The sequence below is a fragment of the Myotis daubentonii genome, chromosome 5 (genome assembly GCF_963259705.1).
Source record: "Myotis daubentonii chromosome 5, mMyoDau2.1, whole genome shotgun sequence".
NCBI classification, from domain to species: domain Eukaryota; kingdom Metazoa; phylum Chordata; class Mammalia; order Chiroptera; family Vespertilionidae; genus Myotis; species Myotis daubentonii.
In genome coordinates this window covers 126,740-150,837 of record NC_081844.1, presented here as the reverse complement: position 1 = coordinate 150,837, position 24,098 = coordinate 126,740, and the positions used below count along the sequence as shown (strand labels likewise).

The following is a 24,098-nucleotide window of genomic DNA, read 5'->3' as shown; positions in this document are numbered from 1 at the left end:
ATTTATACATGTATATTTAACTCTGACATCTCTAGGAGACTTTCTTACTAATTTCAAATAAAATTATATTTTCTAATTTAGCTGTTTCATTTGAACGAGGGCCTGCATGGAATAAATGTTTTATAATTTGGAGCACTGCTGCTCCAAGTAGTGTCTCCATTTGTTCTTGGAAATTCCTAAATTCCTTCCTTTTGCTCCAGGTTCAAGTGAATCTCCTATTTAGCTTTCAGGGTTGGTGGATGGATGAGTGGATGTATGAATGAAGAGATAGATAGATAGAAAGATAGATAGATAGATATAGATAGATAGATGATAGATAGAAAGAAAGGAATATAAAGATACCTGGATAGCCCTGGCTGCGGTCCTCAGTGTTTAGACCATTGGCCTACCCTCCAAAAGGTCTTGAGTTCAATTCCTGATCACAAGCACCTACCTGGGTAGAAGGTTTGATTTCTGCCCCCAGTTGGGGTGTGTTTGGGAGGCAACCAACTAATTTGTTTCTCAAATAGGTTTCTCTCTCTCTTAAAAGCAATGGAAAAAATATCCTCAGGTGAGGATGAACAAAAACAACAAGGTATGTGGGTAGCCACATACATAGATACAGAGAAAGATATGGACGTGTAAATACACACTGCTCTGTTCTCCTGCTCTGCCTGTGGATTACTGTGGCAGGACCATGTTGCTTTGATTATCTGGTTTGCAGATATATTTGAAAATCTATTTAATGTGAAATTAAATTAAATCCTTTCCCCCTGTATATTCCTGGCTATTTCCATATTGTTCTCTCATGTATATAAGCAAAATAAAATAATTGTATCATTTTTATGTGAAAACCATTAAATTTTCAGCATTTAGATAATTAGATATCTTAGTGAATTATATATACACATTCAGGGGAGAAGCCCTATGTGTGCAGGGAGTGTGGGCGAGGCTTTACACAGAAGTCACATCTCATCAGCCACCAGAGGACACACCCAGGGGAGAAGTCCGGTGTTTGCAGGGAGGGTGAGGGACTCGTTAGCTCTCAATTGCACCTCAGCAGCTGTAGGTCAAGTGTAGGCACAACATACCTCATATCCCAGCTCTGAGGGGCTTCAGAGGAAGCCTGCTGGCCCCTTTCCCTCCCCAAGATTGTAATTAGTACAGAAGTAACTGGTCAAACATCCTCCACATTTATGAGGAGAGGCAATAGACAAACCGTTCCTTAAGTGCTATGGGGATGTCAACTCCAACGTCCCTCATGGTGTTTTTGGCCTCGTTTTAATAAAGTTTGTGTCCAGACAAACCTGAAGCCTACATGCCTCATCCCTCTTATCACTGAAAGCAGAGTTCCAGGAGGTCCTCAGAGAACCCTCAGCCACAGACCTGAACCCGGGAAGGCGGAGTCTGGCGTCAGTCCAGTGAGGTTCCTGCCAGGGAGAGGGATTGAGACAGACTCACCAGGAATGGGAATAGCCCCCACCAGTCCCTTGGCTTCTCCTGGCTCCTCCCCTGATTCCTCCGACCTCTGTAGCCTCAGGGGTGAAAGCCAGGGAGGGCATGTGCAGGTGTGTGCATGTGCGGGCTCATGTGTGTGCACGTGTGTGTGTGTGTGTGTATGTATGTGTGCGAGCGTGTGCCCGTGTGCCGGTGTACACACCTGTGCTGCCTCGGTCTGGGCACTGGTCGCCCTCTTCTTGCTGCCTCTGTAGCGTTGGCATCTTGCCTGGGGCACAGCATGCGGGCGCCAGGTTTGTCCAAAAAGGTTTGAGTCTCAGCTCTGCCCTCACAACAGTGTGACCTAAGGCAAGACCCCCAACGTCTCTGTGCCTCTTTCCAATCTATGAAGGGGGAGGGTGACCCAGCCTTTGGAGTGTCATTCACAATTAGGTCAGCACCGGTGCCTGTGGCTCAGGGTGGATAGAAAGCGCGTCTCTCGGTGAACAGTGTCTGCCAGGCCTTGAGGTGACAAGGGAGGCAGAGGGCGTGGGCCCAGGAGCCAGTTCAGAATTCGAGCAGCCCCACTGCTCTGCGTGGACTCGGCTGCCTGAGCAGGAGGCATGGGGTCAGGCATGCGCCTCCCCCCGGCCACACCCTCCCACTGAGCCTGGGCAGGCGGCACTGAGAGTGACCAGGACACAGGCCCTCGCCACCCTGCTGAGAGCTGCTGGGTGCACCTCACCTCACAGTGTGTGCGACGCCCACCTCGCAGCAGCTCCTGGTGCTGGCCTTGTACCTGGGTCCGCGGGTCTAACCCTCCCCTGACCCATCTGAAATCCTTAACTGCACGTTTCTTACGGGGAGCCTGATGTGCCATGGACCCGCGTGAGCAGAGCCGGCAGGCCGTGTTGGTCATTCCTGGCCACCGGTTCACAGGCAACGTCCACCGAGGCCAGGAGCACCGACCCTCGTGGGCCCATGGGTGGGAGTTAAGGGAGGCTCCAGGGAGCAGGTAAACGTCTGCCTGGGGAGGCGACTGGGCCCCAGCAACCAGAGGCCCCGCTTTTCTTACAACAGAGCGGACGTCAATGCAGGGAGCAGGCACATGCAGTTTGGGCCCGTCACCCCTCAGCCTGAGGGACCTAGCTCAGCACCTGTTCCTTGAGGAGGGCTCCTGAAGGGGGCACATAAACCCACGTCCTGGGACCATGACCTTCCCTCTCCCGCACATCAGGGATGGCTCAGTGCTTGATCATCGACCTATGAACCAGGAGGTCAGGGTTCAATTCCTGGTCAGGGCACATGCCCGGGTTGTGGGCTTGATCCCCAGTGTGGGGCCTGCAAGAGGCAGCAGATCCATGGTTCTCTGTCATCATGGATGTTTCTCTCTCTCACTCTCTCTCTCTCCAACCCCCTTCCTCTCCATTTCTACCTGAAATCAATAAAAAATATATTTTAAAAAATGATGGCATTTCTATGTGAATAATGGGAACCTCATACCCTACAATGACTGAGGGCATGGGTGGGTGACCTGAAACTCTCAGAAGCAACCATTGAGCCACACCTTCACACTTGCCTTTTCCACATCAACCCAATCCTGACACACCTCAGGACCAGGAGAAATTTGCCAGTTGGGATATTGTTTTCTGTGGGTCTCACTGGACTCGTGAGGAGCCAGCCCACAGTCATGGAGATGATGATGCCCAAGCAGGGGCCCTGTGCACATTGGGAAGTGGGCTCTCTCGCTCAGGTCAGGAGGGGCCACCCCCACCCCCAGCCTCGCACTGGAAGACCGCACAGTTTCAAGTGGCTCAGCACCTCTGGTGAGTATCTCTCAGGGGTTGAATGAAAGGTTTGCACAAGCAAGTCCTCATTCATATTAAAAATGTTGGTGTCCCCGTGCCCAAACCTCCACATACAGGAAGGATCTGGTTTGACTAGTCACACCTTGATTTCTTGAATATATCTTTCCCAGGTTGCAATGATTAGCCTTTCTCTTCATGCCCAGCTTTTTCTACCATTTGTTTCCATTTCCAGTGTGAGACATCTCACTTCCTTTGGAAGGAAATGGAAAATTCTCCAGGATGCTATGCTCCGCTGTTTGGGTGTACACACAGGTTTTAAACTGAGATACTGTGAACATCCATGGACTGGAATTCTCACGATGACTAAGAAAGACAAGTGCTGGGTGTTTTCAGTAAAATCTGGTATGTTTTGGGGGGAGGATAGGAGCAGATTTGACAGTTTCCAGTTTTATTTTAAATCTGTTCTTCCTGATCTGAGACACACAGGGACAGGGACACAAAGAGAAACAATCAGGTGATATGCATGCCCTTACCAGGAATCAAGGGGACTTCTTGGTTCATAGGTCAACACTCAATCATTGTGCCTCACTTGCTGGGCTGTGTGTTGCTATTTGGATGACCCGTTTCTACAAATACAATGTGGCCCTGGCTGGGTAGATTACATGCCAGGGGGATGAGAACCTTTACCTTGCTGGTGTTGTCATGCTGCTTCGAGCATCAGGCCTGTTTCCATCATCACAGCAGGTGGGAGCTGTGGCATCAGTACAAGCCTACTTCTAGCATCTGCCTATAGGTTCATAACAGAATGAAGGGAAAACCATGAAGGCTGTCTCAACAAGGGGACCAGTCATTTAGCAAACATTCTGCTTTGGTGACAACACATGACCCCCAACAGTTCCTTGGGCAGCGATACACAGTAATACTTACCAAGTTTCTAAACATTTGCCAAGTAAAACATTCACTCTTACAAAGTTTTTAACATGCTCATTTAATTACACCTCGGAAGGCAACTTTGTATGAGAAATGTCATTTTCTAAAATAAAATGTATGTATAATACAAATGTATAATACATCAAACAGATGACTGCTTGGCTCTAATTTATTTTTCATGCATACAATAACTATATAGAATAAGTTTGAGATCACTTTCCAAACAACTGGTGTGTGAATGGATGTCCAGAGAGGTCTGGGGTCTTGGGCAGAGTCAACATGAAGTAGGTGCTGTCTGTGGAAATGGAATCCAGGGCTCTGGAGTCAAAAACCTCTGAGAAGGTACCTCCAGGAGGAAAAAAGGAACCAACACAGTGGCCACAGGTTCCCGGATGTCACCTCTCCAGGCCACTGCGGCCTCGATTATCTGTCGGTCCCTCGGTCTCTGTGTCCCTCAGTCTGTGTGTCCCTTGGTCACCAACACCGGGTGGGGGGGGAGGTGTGTTCTTTTTGGGGGGGGCGAGTGGGGTTAGGTGAGTGGGTGTGGGTGTGGGTGTGCGAGTCTGTGCGTGTACATCCGCAGTCACGCGGGGACACTTCTAGATTTGAATGGCCCGTGGGCACCCATGAGCACCCTTCAGCCCCTCCCTTCTCGTAGACGGCCCGCCCCCTGCTTGTCCTTCCCCCCCTCGGGTCAAGTGCAGGCACCTGGCTCTGCCTCCCCCAGAGGTGGCTGCAGGAGAATGGCTAGCAGTGGCGCTTCTCGACCAGCAAAGGGCGGGCCGGGCTCTTCGGTCCCGCTTGGGCTGGGCCATGTGGTCGAAACCCCACCAGCCTCCCTCTCTGGATGGATGGTCAGGCCCCTGCCCAGAGACCAAGTCCGGGCCGGGTTACATGGGCTTGCCGAATCATCTGCACCTTGAAAGGCTGGACCAATGTCATTTGTAAGGCAGTGATTTTTTTGTCTGTCTGTCTGTTTGTTTGTTTGTTTATTTTTAAGGAGAGAGGGTTTTTTTGAAGGAGTTTTTGAATTTTTTTTAAAGGAGTTTCTTTTTTAAGGGAAGTTTTTTATTAAAGGACTTTTTTATTTTTGAGGATTTTTTTAAAATTTTATTTTAAAAGGAGGGTTTTTGGTGTTTTTGTTAACCAGGTCCGAAGGTCAAATCTTCAAAGTGCATGCAAGCTGTTCCTCCCAGGGATTATGGACTTAATGAGCAAGAGCTACTCCAGGAAGCGCCGCTGGGATGATGCATCCACATTCTGGAAGTCGTTCTGGACTCTGCCGAACAGGATGAAGTATTTTGCCGCCAGCCAGATGAACCCGAAGTGGTTCTCATCGAACAAGATGAAGACTCCAGGGTGGCGCGTGGCGCAGAGGAACGTAGGTGAGGTAACATCCATAGCTTCCACGCCATAGAAACACATCCTGCAGGTTCGGGGGTAATTCTGGTCTCGGTCTCTTGAGCCCACGCCCACAGGCAGAACAAAGGGAACAGGCTGCTCCTCCGAAGCTGCAGCCCTGGAATCCCGGACGCTAGGCTGGGCAGGGCTCTGCCAGCCATGGCCCTGGCTTTCCTCCATCCCGTCTTCTTGCTGCTGCTGCTGCTGCTGCTGCTGCTGCTCCCGGATCACCTGCTCGTCCATCTCCTGGACCAGGCGGGAGAGCTCGTTGAAGTTGCAGAAGATCTCGCCATCTGGCTGGTGGATGCGGCGCATGAGGTGGATCTCTAACTTAGTGTCCATGTCCAGTCCCGTGATGTTGGTGACCCTGGCATACTTCCCATGGAAGCTGAGCATGACAAACTTTAGGCTGTCGTGATGGTATACGCATTGGAAGAGGCCTGGCCTGATGAGGTCGTCCGGGTGGCTCGGCGGGAGGTAGACTCGGCAGTAGGTCTGGCGGTTATCAAGCAGAAAGTCCTCCACTAACAGCACCCGCCCCCGTTCTCCCCTAAGCCTCGATGGGGAATCCTTTTGGTGGTGTCTCTTGATCCCCTGGATGCTGAACCTGTCCTTCTGAATCTGCAGGTGGCGTTTGTGGAAAAAGCTGTAGGGGTTGTCCATGTAGGGCTCCACCGAGGCTGATTTGCTCCCCGTCAGGGGAATTCTAAAGCAGGGCTGGAACTCCACTGGGTCATCCACATGGGTGTTAAAGGAAGGCCTGCACGCCCAAGCAGTAATGCCTAAGCCATCCACCACGACAGTCAGCAGTCTTCTATAGCAATGATCTAGCTGCCACAGTCCCAAAATGTGTCTGTATGGGAAGATCTTGGCGTAGACCTCTCGATAAGACATACCGATCATCTCCGGGTTCTGCAAGTTTTCACGAACGCCATACTCCTCCCGGCAGCGCTGTCTCCAGATGCTGTCGGTGCGCAGGATGTGGCGGAATTTGGTGCAGGCCTGGGCCAGGCTGGCCAGGTCGGTGCCGGGGAGCGAGGCGAAGATCTCCACCAGCAACTCCACCGGCAGGTCCTGCAGCGAGCAGTGCGGGGGCGGCATGGGGCTCGCCATTCCTCCACTCCCTGCACAGAAGGGCGTGGCCGCGGCCGCCTCGAGGTGCTTCTCTGCCTGGGCCGGGGCCGGCTTGCCATTGGTCTCTGCCTTCTCAGCTGGGTCCTGGAACTCCTGAAGACACCGCCTCCGTTTGGCGGCTGCCATCTCAGCTGTGCCCTGGCACTCCTGAAGACAGCGCTTGCCATTGGCCGCTGCCATCTCTGCTGGGCGCTGGCGCTTCTGAGGACACTCCCATCCCCGCGTAGAGCCCCCGGCACAGAGGCAAGCGCACTCCTCCGTCTCCTCCATGCCTCCACGCTTAACAGCCACCACAGAGTGTGCCGCCATCCCTCCGCAGGGTTTTATAGCTGGCTGGGTCCGCCCTAGAGTCCAGCCACGCCCCCCCCCCCAGGGTCTTCTTGAGATCTATCCCCTGAAAGCTCCCTTGGAGAACTATGACGAGGAGGAGGAGGAGGACACCACGACCACGACGACGACGACGACGACGACGACGACTCAGAAGACGTCGAAGACGGTCCCAGTGCTGAGAAGGTTTGCACAGAAGGAAGGTCCCCTTTTTTTATAGCCCCAGAGCGTGGTGGGAGGAGCCAAATCAGCCGCTCGCTCCACCAATCGCGGCCCCCAGGACTGAAGCGTCACCGGTTAAGCATCAAGTTTAGGGTGGGGGCGCTCATGCCCCAGGCTAGGCCCGCGCACGGCACGCCCCTTCAGGTGGCATTCACCAAAAGGACCTCAAGGAAAGGTTCTCCTGAACGTGGCTATGCCTGCTATTCATTCCTGGAAGGGAAGGGGCGGGGGGCGGGATAGGGGTGACCGGAGACGCAGACACACCGAAGCTGTCTTTGGAGTATGGGGCGCTGCTACAGTGTTTTTGCCAGGTGTCTCTGCGTAAATTCCATGCTCAGAGGTCCCCGAGTCTCAGTGGGGTCAACCTCTGGAGGCTCTGCTCACTGGGTCACATGGCCAGCAGCTCTCTGCTCCCCTCCCGTGCCCTCGGGCATATTAGCGCCTCTGAGTTTTCCGGCTGAGCATGGCCCCAGCAAGAGGAGGCCGGCCAAAGGCACCAGGAGACTTGGGCCAGGGCAGTGAGCAGCTGGGCTCCCCTCTGGGCCACACGCACCGCCGGTGTGGTGTCTCGGCTTCCCTGCCTCACCCCAAGCCTCTTCAGAGCCGGGGAAAGAAGCCTGTCGGACCCTGACGTCTGCTCAGACTGAGGGTGCAAACAAGTGGCTTCATGCATGGAGATGGGCCCGTGCTCACCCCAGCTCTTCTGTTATAGGTCCCCGTCCTTTACCTCCCCACCCCTCCAAGTGACCCAACTTTCCTCGAACGATAAAACCACTGCCTGGGCAGTCAGTCTCCAGCACTATGCCCCTAGCGGTCCTCACACCGCCTGGGAGCTATGAACAAGGACTGGGTCACCAGGCCGCGCTGGGCTAATCCGGAACTGAGCAAATAACAGACAACGACTGATCAGACCCAGCCGACCTCAGTCCGATGAGTCATGTGTGCACGTGTGGCTATCGAGAACTGCTGCTTCACTCGGATGGCTACCATGTAGCCGTCAAAGTAACTTGGGTCTCGGTAGTGATTTCATGGACCATGTCTATGTTTTCACAGCACCGATATCCCCGTAGTCTCGAGCTGACTTCCCAGCATGGAAGTTCAGGTACTATCCTGGCACTGTTTGCTCAGCCAACTCCCATTACACTAAGCCTAACACAGCTCATTAACGAGATAACCAGCTAGTCACAGAGGGATCTGGTTGATTCCCGAGCTGTAGGGAAGTAACCTGGGAACTCCAAGTCCTCTTCAGCTTTAACTAGGATTCAAGGCAGTTCTTCCTGCCCAGTTGGGAGGGTTAGGGCCAGCGGTGCATTCTAAAAGCAGATGTTTGCATCGAGTGGGGACAACGCAACACACAGGGTACTGAGAGACTGCTCCATAACGTGACGGCAGCTGGGCCCGGGCCAGTGCAGAGATCACTTCCCATGAGCCCTCACAGGGACCGATCTTCAGCAACTTTCATCCTGACCAGTCAGTACCGCCTCCCAGCCTCCCACTAAGCGCCAGTTCCCCATCTGCTCAGCACGTATGATTCCCCATAGGGTGGCCTTCAGGGACTCGTCCCAGGAATCTCCCCCCTCCACCCTGTGGCATTCTTTGGTGTCTGGAAGTGTGTGGGGATCCCTCTCATCTTGCAGTCACAGGAAGCACCTTGCAGGTTTCCTGTCATGAACTGCCCATGACCAGACTGGAGGGCCCGCCGCTCCCTCGGGTCTTTCTCTGCCCTCCACCTACAGAGGTAGGATTTCATCCCTGGGACCTTCCCCCGGGTCTGTGAATATGAACCTATTGCAAGCCAGCCAGGAGACAGAAGCAATGGATCTTCGAAGAGAGGCATCTGCAGGGGGAATCCAGGGTTGGCCACCTGCATTTATGTGGGGAGGGGTGGGCCCGGGTGCTGGAGCCAGAGGGCTGCCGCGTGAGTATGGGGAGACCCTGAAAACGTCAGATGGCCTCGTACATTTGAGGAACTACGCATTGCATGCTGCGGCGAGGAAGGGAAGTTCATGGGCTGGCCCCTCTTGTGGGCGATTCAGGTCCACCTTCAACCACTGAGCCATGCTGGCTGGGCCAATCCTGAAGTATTGTGGTAAACAATAAGCTGACATCCATTGGACAGCCGAGTCCGTGTCAGCTCTGCCCAGGATTAAACCTTTGCGGCTTCTGAGCTTTAGATGTTGCCAGAACACCACTGAGAAAGCGAGTCTGCACTCCACCACCCTTGGAATTAGCCTCCTCCCATTGATTACTGTGGTGCAGTGGCTAAGAGTCATTTTGTTCAACCATCAGCACATGCCAGGCAGAAACTGGGAGCGTGGCTTACGTGCAGAAATCATGCTGCCCAGCCTTCGTCATCTCTACCCTGCAGGGCAGCCTCCCTCGAAGACCCACACTCCCACGGCTGTAACCCTGCTGTAGCTGGCGCTGCACCATCCCCCAGTTTGGGGAATCCCTCGATAGGTCACAGACATACCAGCTTCCTGAGAACTAAGCTACAGCCAAGGTATTTAGGGTTTCAATGGGACAGACATGCCCAGAATGAGACTCCAAACCTTGCTGAAAACTAAACCCAGATGCCAGCTGTTCCCAAAGGCATGTCAGTAGTGCTGCCTGATCCATTCATGTTGGCAGCAGCGGCTGGGATCACCCACCCCCACCCCCACCCCCCATCTCTGCCATCTCCCTTCGGACTATCGACTTGAGAATGAACATCACACAGCTCCAGGTGCCTGCAGACAGAGGCCCTTCCTGTGCAGTCCCAGCATGCCCTGGTAAGGCCTGGAGCCCAGCCCGTCAGGGACAAGGGGCCTGGGGCTCCTCCGGGCCAGACGCCAGCTGGGGGCACCGAGGCAGAACCGGTCCTGGCCTCTGTGACTGCGCCTGGTCGGGGGAGTATTTCACTCCAGCCGGGCTGAGGAATTGTGCCCACAGCCCCAAGGGCACCACCAGAGCCAAGCAGCCCCCAAACACAACAAAAATGTTCCAGTGGCTAAAGGCATTTGAAGCCAGATCTGGAGGTGGGGTGGGGAGTGTCAGGGTCGCTGAAGGAGGAACACACAAGGTCCAAAGGGGTAAGGAATTAGAAGTTTATGATTACATCTGCCAGCAGAAGGGCCGAGACCAAGATGGCATCAGCGGGGCCGAGGAGGGGGAGCGGGATATTTATGTCCATTGTAAGGGTCAGAGAAACCAGTTGGACCAGGTGCAGGTGGGGCCAGGTGTAGGCGGCCCCCTGGAAATGGTGAGGTGGTTAATCATGCCACCTACAAAGAGAAAAACAGGACAATCGCAGGGAGGGCCGAGAGTCCCAAGCAGAGCATAAGGGAGCGTAAGAATGTGTCTCCCCTTTGGGGAGTCTTTGGTGGGACACCTGCCTGTACTCTCGCTTTGTGCCCTGGTTGGGGTTTTCCCAAGAGCAGGTGCCCAGAAGGCGTGGCAGACCTACAGGACAAGTGCCTCTGCCACAGCGGATGTCCGCCAACTGCAATGTATGTAGGTCTCCTTCCCTCCGTGGGGCTCGGGGCCAAGACTGGGGCTCCGGATGGGAAGGTGACGAAGGTAAGACAGGCAAGCCCCTCTCTTCGACTTATGGCTTGTGTCCCCCACAATGGCACAGTCAAGTCCCAATACACAAGACCTCAGAGTGGGGAGACCTCAGAGTGGGGCCTTATGCAGAAACAGGGCTACTGCTGGTGTAATTAGTTAAAAAGAGGTCATGCTGGAGTATGGTGGGCTTATTCCAACATGGCTGGTGTTGTTATAAAAGGGGGGGTGCGGGGATTGGTTCACAGGCCCACTCAGGGAGAACATCGTGTGAACATGGACCGAGATCGGGGTGATGCCCAAGGAGCTGGGGACACGGAGCCCACTCTTCCTCGCAGCCTGCAGAAGGTGCCAACATGGCTGAGGCCTTGACCCGATGGCCAGCCTCCACCGGAGATGGTCTGTCGTTCTGGCCCCTCAGCTGTGGTACTCAGATACCGCAGCTCCAGCAAAGACATCTTTCCAGCCACGCGCAGGTCTGGGCAACAACAGGCTCCACTTGCAGGGAAACATGCGACCCCCTGGAGTGGGCAGACTCTAGGCCTGGCTGGTTCCCTGGGCTGATCTACCAGTCAGATCACCTCCCCCCACTGAGCGAAGGAGAAAGAGTATGTCCAGATAATCACTGTCCTGCCTCCATGGAGGCAACAGGCCAGAGCCCTCTTAGGCCAAAAGACCTCGCCTGGCATCTTCTGCTCTTGCGGCACTGGCCCTTGTTCACCTTTTTTAAAGTCATTTCTTTTTTTCTTTTTCGTTTTTGATGTATCACCTTAGTCTTTATTCACAACTGCAGAAATGTGAGACTCTAAAGATAGATATTGCTTAAATGATTCACAGACAGAAGTAGTTTAATTTTCATTATTGTTCATTATTAACACTTCCTTTCCATTACTGATATTAGCTGGGTAGGTCTTTTCAGTGAATCAAAGCAAAGAAATACAGTGCCTGCAGTACAATCAATAGGATAACTTTGTGAAAAATATCCGACAGTTTCCTTCTCTACTTAGTACAAGCATGCAAAATGCATACAAAATGGAGCTGTTGTGTTTAAACTTTATCCTTTATCCCTGCACATACTGACTTTATAATTTTTATTTCAGCAGGGGAAAAAAAATGACAGCTTTAAGTTACTGACTGAAAAGAAAAGATCCCCTGCCGGAAGCCACACCACCCTTGCTGCTTGACAGTCGCTGCGGGGAAGAAACATTTGCACAGCTTAGGATTCAAGGGACCTGGCGTCTATGGCATACTGTTCTTAGTATGTTTGCTCCCCTTCTTAGCACTGTGTGTTTTAACCAAGGTCACCTCTCCAAGAGAAAGGTTGTTTCCCAGGGTGGGGATTTTTATCAGTAAAACCCCTTAAGTGCCAAGCTGGTAGTTAATCACTTTAACTACAAACAATCACGCTTAAGCTACATAATCTTTACTCCCTGGAATGGAGATAACAAACGCCCTAACCTTTGAAAAAGAATGGATAGGATTAAGATCAACTGGTATAAATACAGTTGTAGCAGGAGAAATAAACACAGAACCTGGCTGGAGATCCTGGCTAGAACCTGGCTAGAGAACCTGGCTAGACTGCTGATCAACTGAACACTGTCTCCGTGTCATTCCTTCTTCACCGACTCTGTCCACACCTTTGGGAACCCCTGGACCTGCTGGGGTTGGACCCCAACAATTGGTGCCCAATGTGGGGCACGAACCCACGACCCTGAGATTAAGAGTCTCATGCTCAATTTCAAGACCGTGAGAGTAGATGGCTAACCAGAGTTCCTAAGGTTAGGAGACTAAGGGCTGCCTCCGCTCAAGCCTCCCAAAGCACTGGTGCGGGAGCTGCTCTCTCATTCCTACCTCTAGAAACATTGCAAGTAGTGGTGGCATTGCAGGACTCAATACACCCTTCTTGCTCTCAAGAAGCTCCAGATGGCGTCTTCCCTGGGCAACGTGGCCGACAGCACAGAACCAACGAAAGGCATGCTTTCCTTCCAAGGGTTAGCTGAGTTGGCACATCGAGAATATCAGGCAGGAGATTTTGAGGCAGCTGAGAGACACTGCATGCAGCTCTGGAGACAAGAGCCAGACAATACTGGTGTGCTTTTATTACTTTCGTCTATACACTTCCAGTGTCGAAGACTGGACAGATCTGCTCACTTTAGCACTCTGGCAATTAAACAGAACCCCCTTTTGGCAGAAGCCTATTCGAATTTGGGAAATGTGTACAAGGAAAGAGGACAGTTGCAGGAAGCAATTGAGTATTACCAGCATGCATCGCGCCTCAAGCCCGATTTCATCAATGGTTATATTAATCTGGCAGCCGCGTTGGTAGCAGCAGGTGACATGGAAGGGGCAGTACAAGCTTACGTATCTGCTCTTCAGTACAATCCTGATTTGTACTGTGTTCGCAGTGACCTGGGGAACCTGCTCAAAGCCCTGGATCGCTTGGAAGAAGCCAAGGCATGTTATTTGAAAGCAATTGAGACGCAACCGAACTTTGCAGTAGCTTGGAGTAATCTTGGCTGTGTTTTCAATGCACAAGGGGAAATTTGGCTTGCAATTCATCACTTTGAAAAGGCTGTCACCCTCGATCCCAATTTTCTGGATGCTTATATCAATTTAGGAAGTGTCTTGAAAGAGGCACGGATTTTTGACAGAGCTGTGGCAGCTTACCTTCGTGCTCTAAGCTTGAGTCCAAATCATGCAACCTGGCTTGTGTATACTATGAGCAAGGCCTAATAGAGCTGGCAATAGACACCTACAGGCGAGCTATTGAACTGCAACCACATTTCCCTGATGCTTACTGCAACCTAGCCAATGCTCTCAAAGAGAAGGGCAGTGTTGCTGAAGCAGAAGATTGTTATAATACAGCTCTCTGGCAATGTCCCACCCATGCAGACTCACTGAATAACTTAGCCAATATCAAACGAGAACAGGGAAATATCGAAGAGGCAGTTCGCTTGTATCGTAAAGCATTAAAAGTCTTCCCAGAGTTTGCTGCTGCCCATTCAAATTTAGCAAGTGTACTGCAGCAGCAGGGAAAACTGCAGGAAGCTCTGATGCATTATAAGGAGGCTATTCAAATCAGTCCTACCTTTGCCAATGCCTACTCTAACAAGGGAAACACCCTAATGGAGATGCAGGATGTCCAGGGAGCCTTGCAGTGTTACACCCGTGCCATTCAGATGAACCCTGCATTTGCAGATGCCCACAGCAATCTGGCTTCCATTCACAAGGATTTGGGAAATATTCCAGAAGCTATAGCTTCTTACTGCACTGCTCTGAAACTTAAACCTGATTTTCCTGATGCTTATTGCAACTTGGTTCATTGCCTGCAGATTGTCTGTGATTGGACAGACTATGATGAACGAATGAAGAAGTTGGTCAGCATTGTGGCTGACCAGTTAGAGAAGAATAGGTTGCCTTCTGTACATCCTCATCATAGTATGTTATATCCTCTTTCTTATGGCTTTAGGAAGGCCATTGCTGAGAGGCATGGGAACCTCTGCTTGGATAATATTAATGTCCTTCATAAACCACCATATGAACATCCAAAGGATTTGAAGCTCAGTGATGGTCGACTGCGTGTAGGATATGTGAGTTCTGACTTTGGGAATCATCCTACTTCTCACCTTATGCAGTCGATTCCAGGCATGCACAATCCTGATAAATTTGAGGTGTTCTGTTATGCCCTGAGCCCTGATGATGGCACAAACTTCCGAGTGAAGGTGATGGCAGAAGCCAATCACTTCATTGACCTTTCTCAGATTCCATGCAATGGAAAAGCAGCTGATCGCATCCATCAGGATGGTATACACATCCTTGTAAATATGAATGGTTATACCAAGGGTGCTCGAAATGAACTCTTTGCTCTCCGGCCAGCTCCTATTCAGGCAATGTGGCTTGGATACCCTGGCACTAGTGGGGTGCTTTTCATGGATTATATCATCACTGATCAGGAAACTTCACCAGCTGAAGTTGCTGAACAGTATTCTGAAAAACTGGCTTATATGCCACATACTTTCTTTATTGGTGATCATGCTAATATGTTTCCTCATCTGAAGAAAAAGGCAGTCATCGATTTTAAGTCCAATGGGCACATTTATGACAATCGGATTGTTCTGAATGGCATCGACCTGAAAGCATTTCTTGATAGTTTACCGGATGTGAAAATTGTCAAGATGAAATGTCCTGATGCAGGAGATAATGCAGACAGCAGTCATACAGCTCTTAATATGCCAGTTATTCCTATGAATACTATTGCAGAAGCAGTTATTGAAATGATTAACAGAGGACAAGTTCAGATAACAATTAATGGATTCAGTATTAGCAATGGACTGGCAACTACCCAGATCAACAATAAGGCTGCCACTGGAGAGGAGGTTCCCCGTACCATTATTGTAACTACACGTTCTCAATATGGTTTGCCAGAAGATGCCATTGTCTATTGTAACTTCAATCAGTTATATAAAATTGACCCTTCTACTTTGCAAATGTGGGCAAATATTCTGAAGCGTGTTCCCAATAGTGTGCTGTGGCTGTTGCGTTTTCCAGCAGTAGGAGAACCTAATATTCAACAGTATGCACAAAACATGGGTCTTCCCCAGAACCGTATAATTTTTTCACCTGTTGCTCCTAAAGAAGAACATGTCAGGAGAGGCCAGCTGGCTGATGTCTGCCTGGACACTCCACTCTGTAATGGGCACACCACAGGAATGGATGTCCTGTGGGCTGGGACACCGATGGTGACTATGCCAGGAGAGACTCTTGCTTCTCGAGTTGCGGCTTCCCAGCTCACTTGTTTAGGTTGTCTTGAGCTTATTGCTAAAAATAGACAGGGATATGAAGACATAGCTGTGAAACTGGGAACTGATCTAGAATACCTGAAGAAAATTCGTGGCAAAGTCTGGAAGCAGAGAATATCTAGCCCTCTGTTCAACACCAAACAATACACAATGGAACTAGAGCAGCTCTATCTACAGATGTGGGAGCATTATGCAGCTGGCAACAAACCTGATCACATGATTAAGCCTGTCAAAGTCACTGAGTCAGCCTAAATAAAGACTCTCCACAGGAGGAATACCCCTCTACCTGAGCCTCAACCTTCAGGGGAAAGGGAACTAGATAATGTCCTTTTTACTTATCTGTATAGTGTCATATTACAGATGGGTGACAAATAATGATAATAGAATAGCACAGCCAAGGTTGCTTTGTGCATGATAGGAAGAGACATAAGAGATGGGAAACTGCTGTTCTCCAAGGAATCTCCATAGAATTTTGCAGCAATTAGGTGGTGCATAGATCTGGATGGAAGGTCTGCTCTCCCTTGGTCTTCCATGGGATGGTTAGTAGAGGAGACATCTAGATTGTCCAGCCGTTTTGTGATTCCATTGCTTGATTGAGTCTTCTGAATTAATTTTTTCTTTATATTTTGGGTATTGGAGCTTTTAAAAATGTTTGGTTTCAGGTGATTTTATTCATGTGAAGTGTATATGATTCTCTTGAGATAAGGTTTTAAACTAAAATGTTGCTCCTTATTTTAGTTTCTCAACTCTACAGATTAATAGGAACTTTGCTGGTGTAGTCTTTTTATAGGTTTTATAAACCACTTAAGCCTATATCAGTCGTTTGAGTGTTTGACCTAATGAATGGAGCTATCAGTGCTGTTTTGATTTAGATCATGGTTCAGAATTTTTTTTTCTGGTCCATTTCCTTCCCCTCCCCCTACTTTAAAATTTCTCCTGTAAATCAACTAACAAAACCAAGTCTGTTTCAAAGCATCCCAGAGTGTTTCTCTAAAACACATCATCTAGCGCCCAATGAAACTTCTTAGGAATGATTATTAATTATGAAGGGCACAGTTGTGATACTATCATTGATGATAATATTGATTTTTGGCCTAGTTTTCATCTATTTCATCAGTGTTTTACCTTTGACTGCCCCTCTATGCTGCTTCCCGAAGTAATAGTGTGTGATAAGATTTTTACCTTCCTTTTCTAAGGTTTGCTTTTTTCTTTAAGAGGACACGACTATGATGTTAAGTTTGGAGATTCTGCTGGAATGGACGCTTCTTTTAAGGCATTTCGATCCCTTCAACCCTGTGAATGCATCAGATCAAGTCATTGCGCTATGGTAACACAGGAGACATGACTCTTGTTTCCGGAAGCTCTCAAGCCAAAGTGATTGACAGAGGTGGTTTTGAAGTAATGGAATGTATAAAAGGAGACCAGTATATTGTGGACATGACCAACACCAAGGGTCACACAGCAATGCTTCATACTGCTCATGGCATCCCAAAATAAAGGGAGAATTTATAACTTGCTCAAATGATGCGACTGTGAGGACATGGGAAGTTGAAAATCCAAAGAAACAAAAAAGTGTGTTTAAACCACGGACAATGCAGGGTAAAAAAGTGATTCCCACCACGTGCACATACAGTAGAGATGGAAGCCCCATAGCAGCTGCCTGCCAGAACGGAAGCATACAGATCTGGGACCGGAACCTGGCGGTTTGTCCTAAATTCCACTACAAACAGGCTCATGACCTGGGTACAGACACTTCTTGCATGGCTTTTTCCTATGATGGTACTGTCCTTGCCTCTCGTGGAGGTGATGATACATTAAAATTATGGGACATCAGAAAGTTTAATAAGGCACTTTTTTCAGCCTCGGGTCTTCCCACCATGTTTCCAATGACTGACTGCCGTTTCAGTCCAGATGATAAACTCATAATAACCAGCACATCTGTTCAAAGGGGATGTGGCAGTGGCAAACTCGTTTTCTTTGAGCGCAGATCTTTCCAGAGGGTGTATGAAATAGACATCACGGGTGCGAGTGTGGTCCGCTGCCTGTGGCATCCAAAGCTGAACCAGATCATGGTGGGAACTGGCAACGGGCTGGCGAAAGTATTATGATCCCAACAAGAGTCAGAGGGGAGCAAAATTATGTGTGGTCAAAACCCAGCGGAAGGCGAAGCAAGCCGAGACTCTGACCCAGGACTACATCATCACCCCTCACACCTTGCTGCTGTTCCGTGAGCCCCGCCAGCGGAGCGCCAGGAAGCAGCTGGAGAAGGACAGACTGGACCCCCTGAAGTCGCACAAGCCTGAGCCTCCGGTGGCAGGCCCAGGTCGTGGCGGCACCCTGTCCTCATACATCCTGAAGAACACTGCTTTGGATAAGACCTACGACGGCAATCCCTGGGAGGCCGTCCTGCGCCATGCCAAGACCACGGGGGACAACCGTACTGGGTTTCTCCGGCCTATTCCAAGACTCAGCCCAAAGCCATGTTTGCACAAGTTGAATCTGATGAGGAAGCAAAGAATGAGCCAGAATGGAAAACACATAAAATCTGAAGAATCTCATGTGAGAGCTGTTTGCATGAGGGGGAGCATATTGAACAGGTTTTGTTATTTTTTTAATGCAATGAAAAATACATTTAAAAGCCCTGACCGGTTTGGCTCAGTGGATAGAGTGTTGGCCTGCAGACTCAAGGGTCCCAGGTTCGATCCCGGTCAAGGGCATGTACCTTGGTTGCGGGCACATCCCCAGTGGGGAGTGTGCAGGAGGCAGCTGATCGATGTTTCTCTCTCATCGGTGTTTCTGACTCTATATCCCTCTCCCTTCCTCTCTGTAAAAGTCAATAAAATATATTTTTAAAAAATACATTAAAAAAAAAAAACGAAAGCCAAAGAACAAGAAGCCCCATCACCTGTCCTCAGCCACCACCTGCGTTTAGTGAAGATGAGCTCGGACTGGAGGAAGGTGGCCTTAACCCGATACAGTTGTGTCTTTATAACAAGGGGGTTTGGTTTAGAGCAGGGGTGGGAAAACTTTTTCACTCGAGGGCCACAATAGGTTCTTCAACTGGACCGGAGGGCCGGAACAAAAGCATGGATGGAGTGTTTGTGTGAACTAATATAAATTCAAAGTAAACGTCATTACATAAAGGATACGGTCTTTTTTTTTTTTTTTAGTTTTATTCATTTCAAATGGGCTGGATCCAGACCATGTGCCATAGTTTGCCCACGGCTGGCTTAGACATTCAGGGTCTCAGGCAGCAGGGAAAGGCAGGCGTATGTGTCCATTTCACAGTTCATGGGAGGTGTGTTGTTTTTTTAACAATGTAAGTTTTAATTTTTTAAATTCAGTGAGGTAACTGGCTAACAATAAAGTCTAGTTTACATCTATTACCATACATTTGACCCCCTTTACCCAACCACCCTCTCCCTTCTACTCCCTTCCCCTCTGGTACCCACAATTTTGTCGTCTGTATTTAGGAATCTGTTTTGTTCATTTGTTATTTGCAACAACATGGGTGGGTCCAGAGCTGTTATGCTAAACGGAATAAATCAGGTGGAAAAGGACAAAAACCGCCCAATTTCACTCACTGGAGCTCTTTGTGCAAAATGAAAAGAGGGGCAGAGGGTGGCAGTGACTGGGCCAGACCCTTGCTGCTCGGTGGGGAAAGGCGGGGAGGGGGGCAGCACAGAACACAGGCAGAGGGCCAAGTCTCTGAGGCCAAGTTTGCAGGTGACAGCAGTTAACCCTTACCCGGACCTGAGGGGGATCAGGTAGCACAGACTTAGCTGATGATGACTTGATGGTTTAAACCAACAGGTCAGAAACTTAAGGATGTGATTCCCTGGAACTGTTCAAACTAGCCCGAGGCTATGCAGTGGTAGCGTTCTCCTCCTGGAGGTCCTGTCCCTGAAGACAACCTCGAGTGGGAACGGAACTCAGGCACAAGGTCTACAGCTTGCAGGGAGCTGAAGACCCTCACAGCACTGATTACACCTGCCATGCAGTCACCTCTTTACAAAGCACAGCGCCCCTCGTGGGACCTTGTTAAATACCATGTGTTTCCAATTGAGCAGCCCAAGGAGTCCAGGGTTGGAGATAGCTCACTTGTTGTTCTCACATTGGAAGAATTTACACATCAGAGGTTAATGCTTTTGTATAGGTTTATTTTTTTATACGTTTATTGATTTGAAAGGGAGGGAGAGATAAAAACATCAATGAGAGAATCATTGATTGCTTGCTTCCTGCATGCCCCAAACTGGGGATCAAGCCCCCAACCTAGGCATATGCCTTTGTTGTGCCCAGATTTCAAGATTCCCAAGAACCCACAGGGAGCCAGCGAGTGCGATGCAATAGCAAAGAGTCCTTCATTTCGAACTAGTTGGGCTCCCCGACCACACTCACCGATACAATGGTAAGCCCAGTGGCCGAGAGGGAAAACTCTGTGTGGAGAGAGGTTTTATAGGGGGTTGGGGTAAGGGGAGGAGAAAGGACTGTGGGCCCTGCCGATTGGCCAGGCGCAAGTCGGTGTCTTGTTACACAGGATGTGGTCATATCTATGGCGACTTCCCTTGATTGTCATTGGTTAGTTTAAAGAAGTCCTGGGTGTGGCTAGAAGAGGCTTGGCTTCCAGGAAGAAGCCTTGCTGAGCACATGGCCAAGGTAAAATGGAGGGCATGCATAGCCCTTACCCTGGGGCAAGGTGGACGGCATAGTCCTCGCCCTTTCACCTTGACTGGGAATCTGAATGGTGACCTCCCGGTTCATAGGTCAACGCTCAACCATGGAGCCAGGTCAGCTGGGCTCTTTGTATAGGTTTATATAGTCAGGCCAGGGTTTTATTAATCCTCTGACAAAAGCATGGAGGACAAAAGCAATAGAGAGCTCTTGGGGTGATAGCCCAGTCCTAAATAGTCTGTCTCCTTTCTAGTAGGAAAGCCCAAAGCCCCACCCCAGCTTTTCAGGATCAGCAGGCAGTACCTTGGAGCTAAGTTAGCCCCATGCAACTTCACCCCCCCCCCCATAGCTGAGTGGACTAGGAGTGGAACCTTGATCCAACCTGGGACAGTTTCTGGGAAAGGAAGTGTGGACGAAAGGGGCCACACGCTGACCTGACATGCTCAGGGAAGGCCTGCGTGGCAGCCTAGCAGACTCAGAGATCTAAAATAACCACAAAGGGTGGTCTGAAATTAAACTTTAACTAAAAGCAGTTATGGTGGGCAGTTATGTCCTAAGCCAGTATCTTCACTGACAAGATCAACTTTGATCCTTACTGAGCCCATTTGCCTTTTTGCCTCTAAGATAACATTCCCTTGAAATGTCTGGGTAACTTGTAACTTCCCTTTTTCTGGAGCCCCTGGGGCACAACCAAATGTTCTGGGCGCCAGGACAGATACTACAAATTCCTTCATTATCATGTTAATTGATCCTACACCCACCTAAGTATGTGTCCATCATTTTACTTTTTATCCTATTACAGAGGTTTCCCCCCCTTCGCTTAATCCACCTCCTTAAATCTGTCACCAATGAATTTCATGTATAAATATGGATGTAACACTGCCATTCTCCGGAGCACTATCTCAATTCGTTGAGGTTCTGCTTCCCGGCATATGTTGACAGTTTGGCTCAAATAAACTCACAAAAATTCTTTACAGGTTTCAATTTACGTTAACAGAAGTGAGGGGACACTCCTGGTGAAAGCTGGAGGTGATGGGTATGAGGTGGGTGTAAGGAAGTAGAGGTGGAAGGGATCTATTCCAGGGACACTTTGCAGGTAGTCCTTGAGTGTGGCTTATCTAAGCTTGTTTACAAACTCCAGGGAAGGACCCAGGAGAGAGACAAAGACTCCTAGAGGAGGAAGGGCTCTGTCCCTCCAGGACATGGAGTAGTCCAGACGGGAGCTGCTCGAGGGAGCAGCTCACCTGCCATGCTTCCTGCTGCTCCTGGCAGAGCCCTTTGCCAGACACACAAACCAACAGGAAGGAGGAAGTCAAACCAACAGGAAGCCTGGACATGAAAATGTGAGGGTTGCAAGTGAGCAAGTAGGTTTAAGTTCAGAACTCTTGTCCCATCCCTCCTTACTCTCTGTTCCTCCCCGAAGCTTCTGAGAGCAGTGTTGGAAGCCCATCTACCCTGGCTGCTTGAGGCAGTCTCTGCAGGGATGTTTCAAGGGACCTTGAAATGGAGATGAGAAACGCCCTAGCCTTTGGAATGGAATGGATGGGGTTAAGATCAAATAGGATAAATGCAGATGTAAGAGGACAATAGGGGGAGGAACCTGGCTAGGAGAAGAAAGGTTGTTTCCCCAGGTGAGGACCAAATAGTATAAATACAAAAGTAAGAGGACAATAAAAAGGAAGAATCTGGCTATGATGATCACCCAAACACTGACTCCATGTCATTCCTTCTCCTCCGACTCCATCCACACCTTTGGGAACCCCTGGAACAGGATTCCCCTAGGTAAGCCCCCTGTACTCGGGACGGATAGGACTCCACCGTAGGGTGCTGAAGACCCCCCTATAGAGGATAAGTAGGGTAAGTGGGTGGATAGTACAGAACTTAGATTGAGAAGATGTGACATACTGAGTCTAGAAGAAAGAAGACTCTGTATTGATCTTTTAACACATACGCTTGCTAGCAGAGGAGTTAAGGTTATGCCCAGTCAGACGGAATGTTTTATACAAGAAGTGTGTCCATGCTTTTCTGAGGAAGGAAAGGTGCCTTAAGAGGAGCAGAAAGAAAAGGAAAAATGGGAGGAATGGCCTTCATGGCCCCCTCCATGTCCTAATCTTGAATAGAATCACCTGTGTAAAAAAGGCCAAATTATAAATAAATTGGAATATTAAAAGGTACTCTTTTAAATCAGGCTGAAAAAAAAGAGTGCCATGGTCACCTCAATGTGGTTTCTTGTTCAAATTAATATCTTAATTTGTGTTTGGAATCTAAAATCTGTAATAAGAAATGAAAATCTGCTGCAGAATCCACCTCTGGTGTGGAGAGATTCAAAGGTGGCAAGAGAGGGCAGAGCTGTGAGCTCTCCTACAATGAGATTACTTAATGTTTTATTTAAAAATTACCGGAGAACATCTTATGACAACCAAACTTTGGCTAAGATTACCTTGGGTGCCAGCCATGACTTTAGAAAGTGAAATAGGAAAAAATTTAAAATGTCTTTTTCTAGTAAGCATGACTTTGGGAAAAATACGCTATCTGAGTCATTTGCTGAAACTTCCCCCAATGCAGGATGTGGGGGAAGGGAAGAAAGAAGCTTATGTGGCCATCCAGTGTGGACGCCCCCTCCCCAAATATTCTAATTTAAAGTCCTTCTTGTAATTGAAACGTTTTACAAAATTTAGAAATGCATCCGGGATTTCTGTGCACATGTCAAAGGAAAAGGCACAGTTTAAAAACGAGTGCGCATAGTTTTGAGCTGAACTTGACCTTTTGCTGTGTACAGAATAAAAGCCCGAGACTGTTTTGGCCTTAAAAATGGCACAGATGAACCTGAGAAAGAAATACAGGCTGGTTTCCCAAGGCGATTTAAAGTAGCTCTTTTAAAATTTCCCGCCCTGAGGCAAGTACCACCAGGAAGTTGATAGCACATGTGAATAGCTATGGGTCTGCTTCTTGACTTCCCCAGCAGGAAAATTGTGACCATTTTGAAATTTAGCAGCTATGCCAGGCTTATTGGCTGGAAACTTAAAACTTTTAAGTTCAAATCATCTAAAAGTATTGAGATTTATAATACTGAAATGTTGATCTGAGTATGCTTAGTATAAAGTCTAGATGATAGAAGTTAATCTATTAATTGAAAATGCCTTATATTTTATTTGAAATGTATCCTTAAATGTAAAAGTATTGATTTGAAAAATGCTAAGTATTTAATTTGCTTCCTAAGATTTAAAGCTCTGAAAGTTTAAGGTCTCTTTTCTTGCCATTAAAAAGTTTAAAGCTACACCCTTTTTTAATGGAGAGAGGGGTAGACACGCCCTTCCCCTAGCAGGCAGGTAATCCAATTCCCACCAGAAGCCATCTTTAGCAATGTTAATTTGCATTTCAATGGCTACACCTTTTGCTAGCTGACCTTCCCAGAAAAGGACAAGCGGCCAGAAGGTGGCTCCTTTGAAATCAGCTTTCTGCCAGTAGTCATTTTTTAATACCTACAAGTTTGCTTCTCAGTTTCCCCGGGCAGAAAAAACATGGTTTAAAGTTAATTATTAGATTTTAAAATTTATTCTTAAAAATATAAAAGTGTAGTTAATCAAAGAACTGCTAATATTTGACTTGTAAGCTCTGAAAGTTTAAAGTGCAAATTGAATCGGTAGAAATTAATTAAATATCTAATGTATAACTTGTTTTTGAAAAAATAAAATGTGTTTTCTCTGAAATAATCAGGAATTCAAAATATGTTACTCATTGGTCTGATTTAAGAAAAAAAGGGGGAGAATAATGTTATATGTTATGTTTTTTGGAAATACAATGCAGAGGGTTGTACTGTTGTGCCCAGATTTCAAGATTCCCAAAG

At 48.7% G+C, this 24,098-nt stretch overlaps 2 pseudogenes; both read left to right on the top strand.

Moving 5' to 3' along the window:
• The first annotated feature begins 12,522 nt into the window (after window positions 1–12,522).
• Window positions 12,523–16,393, top strand: LOC132234539 (UDP-N-acetylglucosamine--peptide N-acetylglucosaminyltransferase 110 kDa subunit-like; annotated as a pseudogene).
• Window positions 16,083–18,129, top strand: LOC132236182 (WD repeat-containing protein 70-like; annotated as a pseudogene).
• The last annotated feature ends 5,969 nt before the right edge of the window (window positions 18,130–24,098 follow it).